Genomic DNA, 12,022 nt, shown 5'->3' with positions numbered 1-12,022 from the left:
GCTCGCACCTTATGGACTAGCCAGTCCGCGCCGAGCGAGAGGAAGGCAGGATGGTGGTTAGAACCACCCGCGCGAGGTCCGCGCATCAGCCGAGCATCACGCCTTCGGTTGGAGATGGATCTGGCTTCGAGGGCCCATCGATCAGTGGCACAGAGGAGCGCACGCGCGCGATTCGCGGCTGACGGCAGGGTCCCACACGACAGCGATCCACGGGAACGCGTGATGCGGCGTGAGTATGGACAGCGGGGCCCACAAGTCGGCACCTGGTTCATGTAGCTGGGTTGTGCGGCATGGAGGGGAAATTCGCGAGATGGGCCGAAATTCAAGCCACCGACCCAAGTAGCAGGGTTATTCCTTTTCCTTTTATTTTTCCTTTAATTTCCTTTTTTTCCTTTTTGAATTCAAACTTGAATTTGGATTTGGTTATGAGTTCCTCCCTTGAGTTATTTACACAATTTCAATCTCTAGTTTTGGAACCATATATTTTTATTTACTTATTTTTTCCCTCATAATATTCATTTCTTCTCTTTTCTAAATTCCCAAAATTCCTTTTAGATCTCAAATTCCACTCTAGTTTTAACTTATTCATTTTTATATTGTTTTTTTTCTCTTTACATTGTCACAAGTAATGCACACACAAGAAAAGCTCAGCATGATGCATGATTTAGTAGCATGTACTCTTTTATTTATCATTTGCTTTTGAATATGGTGTTCCCATGGAATGATACATAAAGGTCAAACCCACGCAAGGAGAAATTGTTTCTCTATTGGTATTATTTCTAGCAAATTACAAAGTGAGTGTTACAAATCCTACCCCCCTAAAAAAATAATCTCGTCCTCGAGATTTGTAAGAAAAGAGATACATAAGGATTGGTTTGTGATTCGGCTTTTAGTCTATAATAGGTTCAAGATCCAGAGTTTCATATATATATATATATATATTGACAATAGTGGGTGATTAGGAAGGCTTGTGTATATATGGGTATACCCACTTATGCAGGATGAAAGATATCTTTAAAGCATATATAGTTTTGGGTAAGAAGGAATGGGGTAAGAAAAGACTCCATCCAAGATTGTGGATCTTGACTCATCTTGGTGATCTCACTTGATCCTTGAAGACTTGAGTTGGTGCTCATCCTTTCTTGATGAAGTTGATCATCTTCGATTCTTCGTTCTTGAAGTTGTTATCCGAATTAGGGACATGTAGTTAAGATAAAGTAGTAGGTGGAGCAGCTAATTTAGTAGGTGACTATAAGTTAAATGATATTAGTCATAATCTGGTTTGGTTGTTTTGCTTCTGAATGATTGGGATAGGTTATGTAACCTATTATGTAGGTCAGGTTGTTGGGTATGGCCGAGTTGATCTAAGTTACCGATTTAAGCTTGGGTGAATTAGGAGTATGGCCATATCCTTTGTACTAGCATTAAGTAACTTACTCTAGATTAGATCATAATAGATTAGATAGAATCTAGATTAGGTTGGATATGACTAGATTAGACTAGTTAAGATCTAAATAAGTTTTTGTATTAGCTCATGGTTGTTATTCTAGAGTGGGATAAATATGCTAATTAGGGCAAGATGAATCCGTAAGGATAAGGTAGAATCTTTTAAGATGAGATGGATATCGTTAGGCTAGATATTTTGATGGGGAATAATCTAGGTTGTCTGGTTATCTTATGAATATATTTTGTTATGCCTATATGTATATGTAGATGCAATTGTGGCCATTACTCCACAACTCATCACACTCAATCAAAGATCTAAATCAAACAAATATCATAAGAACAAGCATTCAAGCATATAGATAAAAAAATAGTTTTGTTTTTGTTCCTAAGAATAGGTCTCCTATTCCTAAAGATCACTTTAGGCACGTGATTTCAAAGTGTGAAATCCACATTTGTCTTTAGAAGGAAAAGGTAAGAGTAATCAGAGTAAAGCGGGAATAGATGAGAAAAGATTGAGATAAGTTTAGATAAGAATCAGAGTAGTAGAGGTAAGTAAATATTGGTTGTCTAGTTCTATCTAGGTTTCGTCCTACAGTCAACATTCCTCTGATACCACTTCTGTCACACCCGGGTTTCAGGGGTCCAAAGCCCGGGCGTAAACATAATCACCAGGTGTGCTGAGACCAAGTCTCACACATATGATGAATCATGGCACAGGATCGAATGTCACATCTTTACTATATAATAGGAGTTCTATACAAAATAAATAATTACATTATAAGAAGACAACGGTCCAGCAACCCAAAGTTGACTGGGAGACGACGGCCTAGACCACTCACGAACTCATCACAGCATCCTCCACGCGCCTCATCCTGTGGTACCTGCTCTTGACCTGTGGGGGGTGTGAGACAGCAAGAGTGAGCTCACATACGTTCATCGCTCAACAAGTTGTGGGGAATAATGTGAATGAACTCGCCAAAGGTGGGAGTTCATGTGAAGTGTAAGGCTTACCAAAAAGGATGGTTAGAGCTGAGCATTGCTTTTAAAGTTGGTCAAAATTTTATTAGCAATTACTAAGTATAAGTAAATACCAACCCAATTAAGCAGTAGAACAAAAGTAACAACATCACCTGCGATGCAATGCATATGACAAATTGAATTTAGTTCCATAAATTAATCATGTGAGGGTCCGAGCTGCTCATGACCGTGAGCACGACTAGTATACCAGTTTTACACTCTGCAGAGGTTGCGCATCTTTACCCACAAGTCATGTTACCCATCTGCCAAGGGATCGCGACTTCCCATACACCTCTACCGAGGAGGCGAGGCAGGGTAACACTACGAGGCCTTTACAAAGTTCCACTAGCTTCAGAAAACCCGCTACGGTTTATAGGAAGCTCCAATGCAGGAATCCCTTGCATGACCGCCATCGCAGCAAAATCATCCCGAGGGCCTCCCTACACTGACCACTCCCCTACTGCCCTTGCCCCTTTCGGGTAAGGTAGTCCTCCACTAGCTTTCCTAATTAATCAGCCAAGGGCGTCCCATTATACCCTTGTGGTAGCACTGTTTTCCCGGGTGGTTGCTCCATGTTCCAATTAACATAATGATCTTATCATGAACAGTGATAATAAACAGATAATAAAAGTGTGATCATGATTAATGTATCTTCATACCCAAAACCACATAAAGCACTAGCAAGTACTACCCAAAAAGTTCGGTGGTAAACAAGGTATAAAGATAATCAAACTAGGGTAACCTATTGGGTCCCATCAAAATTAACCTATGCAGATCATTATGATTAATTAGAACATGAGTGGGTAAAAAGAAGTGATCAAGGGCACAACTTGCCTGAGACTTGAGATTCTAGGTACCAGGATGATCTTCAGATGACTCGTGACCTCACGCTAGTCGTAGCAATACAAACAAGCAGTGCATAGGCAAAATTAACATCACATCAAACATATAAACAAAATACACAGTAATAATCTACACATTAAAATAAAATCCTAGAAACAGGAATCATAATTTTTCGAGTTATAGATTTTAAGTTATGGATTTTCAAAGGTTTTATGTGTTTAAAATAGGATTAAGTGTGGGATTAATTTTCTTACTGTTGTCATGATATAACAGAGACACTAAGTGCTAGAGAATAAAATTACAAAATTTTAGGAACTGGAATGGCTCAATTTGGACTAAAAATGGATTTTCTATGATTTATACAAGTTCTAATGTTTATTTTCATATTTAAAATCCAATTTCTAATTCATTTAAATCGATTAAACCAGTACTGGACTGGGCCTCAATTTCTGGAAAGGCCAGGGGTCACGGGGTAAGTTACCAAAGACACAGGGAACAGGGTCCCTGGACGGCGGGTTGATTTCTATAAACTACAGGGACTCTTTTGAATGCTTGCTCGGCCGAAAGGGTGCAGGCCACGATCCACCGTCCGATCGGATCTGAACGGATCAAATTTCTTGACCTAAGCGTAACACCCCAGGGTTCCATCGTAACCGATCAGAGGGCATCCAACGGTCCTAAACACGCCATCGTCCTCGAGCTCCCGCGTTACGGCCGCGCACCCAGAGCCACGGCGGCGCTCGCTACCGGCGGGCATCCACCCCGCACTCCCGCTTCCCCATTTGTCGCTGCTACACTATGCGCAATGCATAACGAGGACAAGGATGGGCTTGTTACCGGTAATCGATGCCACGGCGACGCTGGCCGCGACGAAGAGCGGACCGCGGCGGAGATTTGAAGTCCGATGAGCAATTGCGCCTTGCTCGTCAATCGATCTCTCCCACGGACGGCACGCCACCCGCCCAAAAGGCCCACGGACGCTCCTAGACTAATTCCTGGGGTCCCAACGCCGGTGACCACTTGGTTCGGATGTGGCGGCAGGCTTAGTTCTCTCACGGCGCGGCGGTGGTGTGGTGTATGACGTGGAGAGCAGAATACGGGGAAGGAAGGGGCCTGCGCTCGCACCTTATGGACTAGCGAGTCCGCGCCGAGCGAGAGGAAGGCGGGATGGTGGTTAGAACCACCCGCGCGAGGTCCGCGCATTAGCCGAGCATCACGCCTTCGGTTGGAGATGGATCTGGCTTCGAGGGCCCATCGGTCAGTGGCACAGAGGAGCGCACGCGCGCGATTCGCGGCTGACGGCAGGGTCCCACACGACAGCGATCCGCGGGAACGCGTGATGCGGCGTGAGTATGGACAGCGGGGCCCACAAGTCGGCGCCTGGTTCATGTAGCTGGGCTGTGCGGCATGGAGGGAAAATTCGCGAGATGGGCCGAAATTCAAGCCACCGGCCCAAGTAGCAGGGTTATTCCTTTTCCTTTTATTTTTCCTTTAATTTCCTTTTTTTTCCTTTTTGAATTCAAACTTGAATTTGGATTTGGTTATGAGTTCCTCCCTTGAGTTATTTACACAATTTCAATCTCTAGTTTTGGAACCATATATTTTTATTTACTTATTTTTTTTCCCTCATAATATTCATTTCTTCTCTTTTCTAAATTCCCAAAATTCCTTTTAGATCTCAAATTCCACTCTAGTTTTAACTTATTCATTTTTATATTGTTTTTTTTCTCTTTACATTGTCACAAGTAATGCACACACAAGAAAAGCTCAGCATGATGCATGATTTAGTAGCATGTACTCTTTTATTAATCATTTGCTTTTGAATATGGTGTTCCCATGGAATGATACATAAAGGTCAAACCCACGCAAGGAGAAATTGTTTCTCTATTGGTATTATTTCTAGCAAATTACAAAGTGAGTGTTACAAATACACAATACAAGTTCAAAAAATAAAACTGTATGAATAAAAGAAACAATCATACCGCTTAGTTCTTAATGACGGAATCAAAGTCGTGTACCTTATCGAATTTTGATCTCTTTGAAGGACATGACGCCACAAAAGGTGTGGGATCAGGCAACGTCTACAGTTGAGAGCCAGTGCTTGCTGGTTCACCAAGCTCGTCGACCGCCGGGGACGAGTCACATCATTGCGACGAGCAAGATCCATCTTGTGGGGGCCAGCATCGCGACGACGATGGGGTGAGGGACGGAGGCGCCAGTAAGGGGCGGGGTTGGGCAGACTAATTTAGGTGGCGTCAGTATCAGGGGAAGACTAGTTTAGGTGGCGTCAGGAAGATTAGAGTTAGTGTGATAGATATGAAGGCTGGACCGGAGAGGATCCGACGAGGAGGCTCATGACAGGGTTGTGTTAGGCCATGTTGCAAACCTCTAGAGCTAATTGTTAACTGGTTTTAGCTGGGTTAAGGCAATTAACAACTAATGCTTATTCGAGGGGTATAGCTAACAATTAATCGGTCAATCAATTGATCATTCTAAACCTCTCAACTAATTTTAGCCGCTACCTATTGGTTTTAGAGGTTTCGAACAGGGCTTTATCCTATCCAAAACTTCGATTTTTCTACACTTAACAATAAATATTCATTAGGTATAAAAGGATGTACAAAATTAAGGGGGGCATGGCCCACTTTTCCCCTGGATTTGCCCGTGATCGATACCACTATATAACTCACCTAACCAAATCACCTCATACCCTTCACTAAATCCACAAAAATTGCACCCAGATTTAACACACTATCAAAACAAACTATTTAGATCGCTAGATAACACCTATCCCTTACTCAAAACCAATACACAGTATTATTTGGATCATCCCTCATCTCCCACCCTTTGCCCCCAACCCCCCTCCCCTCGACCTTGTGGCCCCCGCCTTTTCTCCCTCGTCGCCGCCGTTGACCCCTCCCCTTCTCAGGATTTTAGTGCTAGCACAGGATATATGCTAAACTCTATAACATGAATCCTATACCAAAATCGAGTTAGTGGTCTAGCCACATCACGGTCTCACCAACCCGCGACATCGTCCGTCGGATTTGGATGGGTTCGTGGTCTATATACCCTTCTCTATAGACCCAAAACCTCGAGAATCTTTTTGGGCTCATCTTGGACGAGCGAGTAGCAACACAGGGTGCTACCCAGCAGTGATGCAGGAGAGGCAAGAGTGAGATGAACCGAAGAGATCTGACATGTGGATCTGCTGCCACGTACGGTCCACGCTAGCTAAAACCATTATCAAAACAGCCTAGATGGCTATATGTGAATGATTTCAATAGTTGCATGGTGTAAGATTTCTAGTTTTTTATTTATTTATTTTTTTATTTTTTGCAAAAACAGAATAAGACAAGGCGATCAAATTTGATAAAAAAGGTCAAACAAATTATAGAATTGGATGGAGGGAGTATATAAGATAGCTTCTTTATATTTGAGATACCTTATAAACTGCAACAGGAAAAATATGGAATATGCCGTTTTCTTGAGATAAATTATTCAATTTCTATATACGCCCCTATAAGGTATTTTCGTTGTAGTAAGCATCATGCTTACGGAAAAGACATGCATGGAAGGATATATGGAAGTGGATGCTGTGTCTCTGATGATGTTGAACCGGCACCATAAACCAAACCAACAAGTTAATGAATACCGCGCGGCACATTGAGTTGGACACACAATACTGATGACCGGCTTTAGTGACTGACAATGAACCCCTGCAGTTCAACAGTTGGCATTCAAGTGCATTTGCTTAGTACAAACCGTTGGCGTTATTATCAGTGTCATACTATATCCTCAAGAGCGATGGACCTTAGCCGTGAAGCAAAATTTGGCAACCACGCTACAGCCAAGCAAGTCCTGCAGATGGCATTTGCTTAGCACATCACAGCACCGTCGTGGCCGATCCCTCCTGTGTCCTATGTTAATGAATTAAGCAGGTGGCAGCTGAAGATGTTCCCAAGTGATGACAACAAACCGAACTAGATCGATTGAAGGCCAACCACATCAGCATTTAGGACCTCCCAATTCGATCTGCCCCAGAGAGAAGAGCACACATCATCAGGCAACGAGCAGAGAGTCCACCAGAGTTCAGAGGGCAGGGCGTTGCTGATAAGATTAGACAGTGACTTGTCTGGCATCAGTTGCTCTTAGCTACACCGATGCGTGATGTGTAACTGTTTATGACGACAAATAAAGCCTCATCTGTCAGTCTGCTACGTGCTTAATTAAACTTGACAAGTACTAACGGTTTCATATGCTTTTTTATGAGAGAGAGAGAGAGAGAGAGAGAGAGAGAGAGAGAGAGATGGTCTCCATTGAACTCTTCCTTTTATTGCGAGAATCTCTTTGTTGGCACTTAAACAAAGTACAGAAGTAATGTGTGTATCTTCCCGCCCATGGGCGGAATGAAACAAAGGCAAGAAGAAGAATGGCATGTGACTTCTCGGCAGGACCGCAAGCGAGCTACAGTCTATACGCATGTAGGAAGTGATGCGACACGTATCTGCATCTATCTACCTCTCGGTCTCGGATATGATTTCATGGATTATTAGCTCTTGGAAATGAAACGATTGCGGAAAGATACGTCTATCTATCGGACAAGTGCCGCTTGCTTAAATGGTGGCATTAATTGATTCCAATTACAGGTACTGTACCTTCCCGGCCCGGCCCAACGGATCTATCGGACCACACGGGTTCATCGAATGAGCAATCAGTGGTTTCGTTGTGGATGTTTGAAGACGCCGCAGAGGATTCTACTGTATAGCATTATCACACCCTATATACTATTGTGCATAATACCGAGAATACGTTATTATATATATAAACCACATTCAGCCAGTAGCGAAATAAAAATTGTTCAAACTATGTTTGGTTATTTCAAAACACAACACTTAAACAACTAAACTAATTGCTCTTGCGTGTTTCTAGGATACGCCGTGTTCTATACATACCACATTAGGGTCTGCCCCAACCTCCGACCGGCTTGTCGCGTAGGCTACTTTTTAGAGATGGTCATCAAGCCTGTGGCCCGCTAGCCAAGCATTTAGACCCCTGAGCCTAGCACGTCTCGGCTCTATATAGGCTCGAGCGCAGTCTGATACGAGCGACGTGTCAGGCTCGTTCAGAGTTTTCGGCCCGTCGCGCTAGCCTAGATGATGAGGACATGAATGTGTTTCCCTCTAAGATACACCTGGATTACCACCTGAGTTGCCTCCAGATTTTCGGGTTAGTCTCACCTTTAATATTTCAGATTTGAAGACATATATGAGTGACGAAGATAAGATCGAGTCGAGGACGACTCCAATTCAAGAGGAGGAGGATGAGGACATCACTTCTATGCATACAATGAATGGACCGATAACACGATCGCGTACACGACAGCTAAGGGTGTGTTTGGTTTGACTTTTGGCTTTGGCTTTTGCCTCCCTAAAAGCCAAAAGCCAACCAAAGGGCTGGATCCAGAAAGCAGCTTTTTCTAAAAGCCGACTTTCTCGTAGTGCAAATCTGAAAGCACCTCTGGACCTGCTTTTAGTGGCTTTTCGGATGGAACTGTGAAAACATATATCGAAGAATTTTTAACGACTTTTAGTGATTTCCACCAAACGGTTTTTAGCTTTTTAACAGCTCACAACCTACAGCAGCTTTTTCCATAGCTCACAGCCCACAGCAACTTTTTCCACAGCCACAGCCCAACCAAACAGACCCTAAATCTCCAGGTACGTTCTACCCTAGTCAATTGTGTTTCAGAGCTTACGCTTGGGGCCATGGATGTTTTGATGATTAGGAACCTTGGAGAGGACCAGCAAAGACTTGGGAAAGACCTAGGTGTTGAGGAGGACCAGCAAGGGCGCCACAACAGGAAGAAGATCAAGTCCGACTCGGCTGCGACTCCATCTCGGGTTCCAGGACCAGTCTGCACTAAAATGGACGCCCAAGATGCATCCGGACTCCGATTGCGACGGACTTGATATGGTTGGAAAGGTAAGGAGATTATCTAACCAACCCGACTGGTTCCACCCTAAAATTTGTCTGGAGTCAACGGGAATCGTCGAAACAAGTCAACTTTTAGATTCTGTTTTGGTGCTGCGACACCGTCTGTTGGACCGTTGGACCGTGTATCGCGTCGGAGCCCATTAGGGGCGAGTCCAGGGGTCACGCACGCCCTAATACTCTATTTATTCAGCAGCCGCCGCCACATTAGGGTTGGGTTTTGCTTAAGTTTAGATCTGTCAAGAACAGTCGCTGTAGATCGGTTTGTGAGACCCCAACTTGTGAGTTTAATCATTCATCCGTAATATTCTAGATTGTGTTCTTTCTTGTTCTTGCTTGTGTCTTCGATTCTCAGGCAGGAATTAGCCCTCGTGGCGAGGTCAATCGCGCAGTGCACGGTTGATAACCAGAGGAGAAGTGGTGCTGCGATTGCGGGGTTCTAGTCGTGTTGATTGGAAGCCGGATCGTCTATGTGACATCTCCACCAAATCGATAGTTATCTTCACCTGACAGAAGATCGGACACCCCCGTTCCTATCAAGTGGTATTCAAAGACTCAGGTATTACCGTCAGGCTTACCCTAGTTTAGTTTAGGGTTTTCATCATATAACTCCAGATAATTGTCATACAAAAAAAATTCCGCTGTCCTATAACCCTGTTTAGCCTTGCAATTTCGTTTCAGATTGCTTTGTTGAGTTTGTGTCCGTGTCGAGTCTTGTTGCTGGTTTAGGTCGTGTCGTCATCGTAGTTCAACTGCTCCGTCGCTATTATTTATTTCTGCCGCTATCCCATCCACCTTTCCTAGATTACAAGTCGAGACACCACATTACTCGATTTGCCCTCACTATCCGCCTTGTGTGAACTCTCGCCACGCTAGCCCTAGATTAGGTTGCAAACCGCATTGCATTGCAGCCCCTCCTTATTTCATCATTTGGCGCTTACCTATTGCTTATACCAAGGAGGTTTGTGCCCCTGTGCTCTATAGCCGCCGCTACGGTTCCCACCAATTTGTGCCCTTGAAAACCATAACTTGAGGTATCTTCCATAAAACAGGCATAACTTTTCGATCGGTGCTCCGTTTGAGCTCAAATTTTTACAGCAGATTCCTGACTCCATTCTAGGGTGACTTCATTCGGTCAAAAAATTCAAAAAAATCGAGAAGATAATTAAAAAAATGTTTAAGTGTTTTCAGGAATTTCAGAGATCCTTTCTGATTTTCTCTAGGCCACAATACAACTCTGTTTCAAGTGAAATTTTGTGTGCTTCCATCCTTTGTGATTTTGGATCAGTGATAAAAAATTCAGAATATTTCGAGCTCTTTTGCTGGTACTCCTTTGGAAACGCGCCTTTGATTTTTATTTGTGCTGAAAAATTTGCTCTATTTACAGAACTGTCATTCTGCTAGTTTGTTACTTTTATCTTGTTATGCTTCGATAGGACACGTCTTAGCCAGCAATTGTGTTTTGTGCTTTGGACACTTATTGAACTTCGCTAATCTGCACTCGATTTTTGCTAATCCTTGATATTAGTTTTTGGCCTCCCAAGCTCCACATACTTTCTTCTGATCAGTACAACTGTGACCTTGCAATCGCGGTTTCACTACCTCTCGGTAAGTATCACGAACCAGCCTCCGATTGTACCGTCCTTTGCTTGTATTACGTCAGACACTTGTAAGAGCTTGGTAAGATACAATAGAGTGTGTTCCTGTGTTCCACCTGAGAGGAGCGTGTAGTGAAATTATTAGGGATAACCATCACCGTTTGTTTCCTGTTTTTGTGTTTCGATGGCAGGCGACGACGAAGAAGCAAGAATCCCTACTGACTTCGATGAATGTGTTAGCCGCCAAGATCTTGAGGCAAACAACAAGCTCCTGAAGGAGCAAATGGAGGAGATGGTCCACAAGTCAGTGCATGATGCCTTCATTGACATGAACCTTGGCAAGACTTACGAGAGGCTGGATCGACGATTGTCTCAGATCATCGACAGACTTGCTGTGTTGGAGACGCAACAACAAGCACCTCCACCACCACCTCCTCGTCCACGTCTTCCCGATGATGCGGTGTTTGATGAAGAAGGTAATTATGATGAAGCGGCCACCAGAGATTTGCGCCTACGTCGCCGTCTTCATCAAAACACAGAAGGTATGCCACACCAACATCGCCAGCAAGGTAATAACAATCGTGCTCCTGACGACCTTTATGCTAAGATTAAATTTTCTATACCATCTTTTTCGGGTCATTATGATGCTGAGGGATATCTTGATTGGGAGATGACGATAGAACAGAAATTTGCTGCCCACCTTGTATCTGAACGACATCAAGTTAGACAAGCCACTAGTGAATTTAAAGATTTTGCTATTGTCTGGTGGACTGGTCTAGTTGGGGATGGTAGAGCACCTACGACTTGGGAAGATCTTAAGGTAGCTATGCTCGATAGATTTGTTCCCCCATCTTATCATAGAGAATTGCGTAAGAAATTGATGCGTTTAGAGCAAGGGGATAAATCTGTTCAAGATTATTATGCTGAGCTTCAGAAGGGATTGCAGCGTTGTGGGATAGTAGAGGGACATGAGGACGCTCTTTGCCGTTTTTATTCAGGTTTGCGGCGTGACATTCAGGACATTGTGGATTAAAAAGAATTTAACACTGTCAACAAGTTGTTCCAGTTTGCTATGCTTGCAGAGAAGGAATTGCAGGGACGCCAACATCGACCTAGGGCTACTT

Source organism: Zea mays, chromosome 7 (genome assembly GCF_902167145.1).
Source record: "Zea mays cultivar B73 chromosome 7, Zm-B73-REFERENCE-NAM-5.0, whole genome shotgun sequence".
NCBI lineage: Eukaryota > Viridiplantae > Streptophyta > Magnoliopsida > Poales > Poaceae > Zea > Zea mays.
This window is presented reverse-complemented; position numbering follows the sequence as displayed.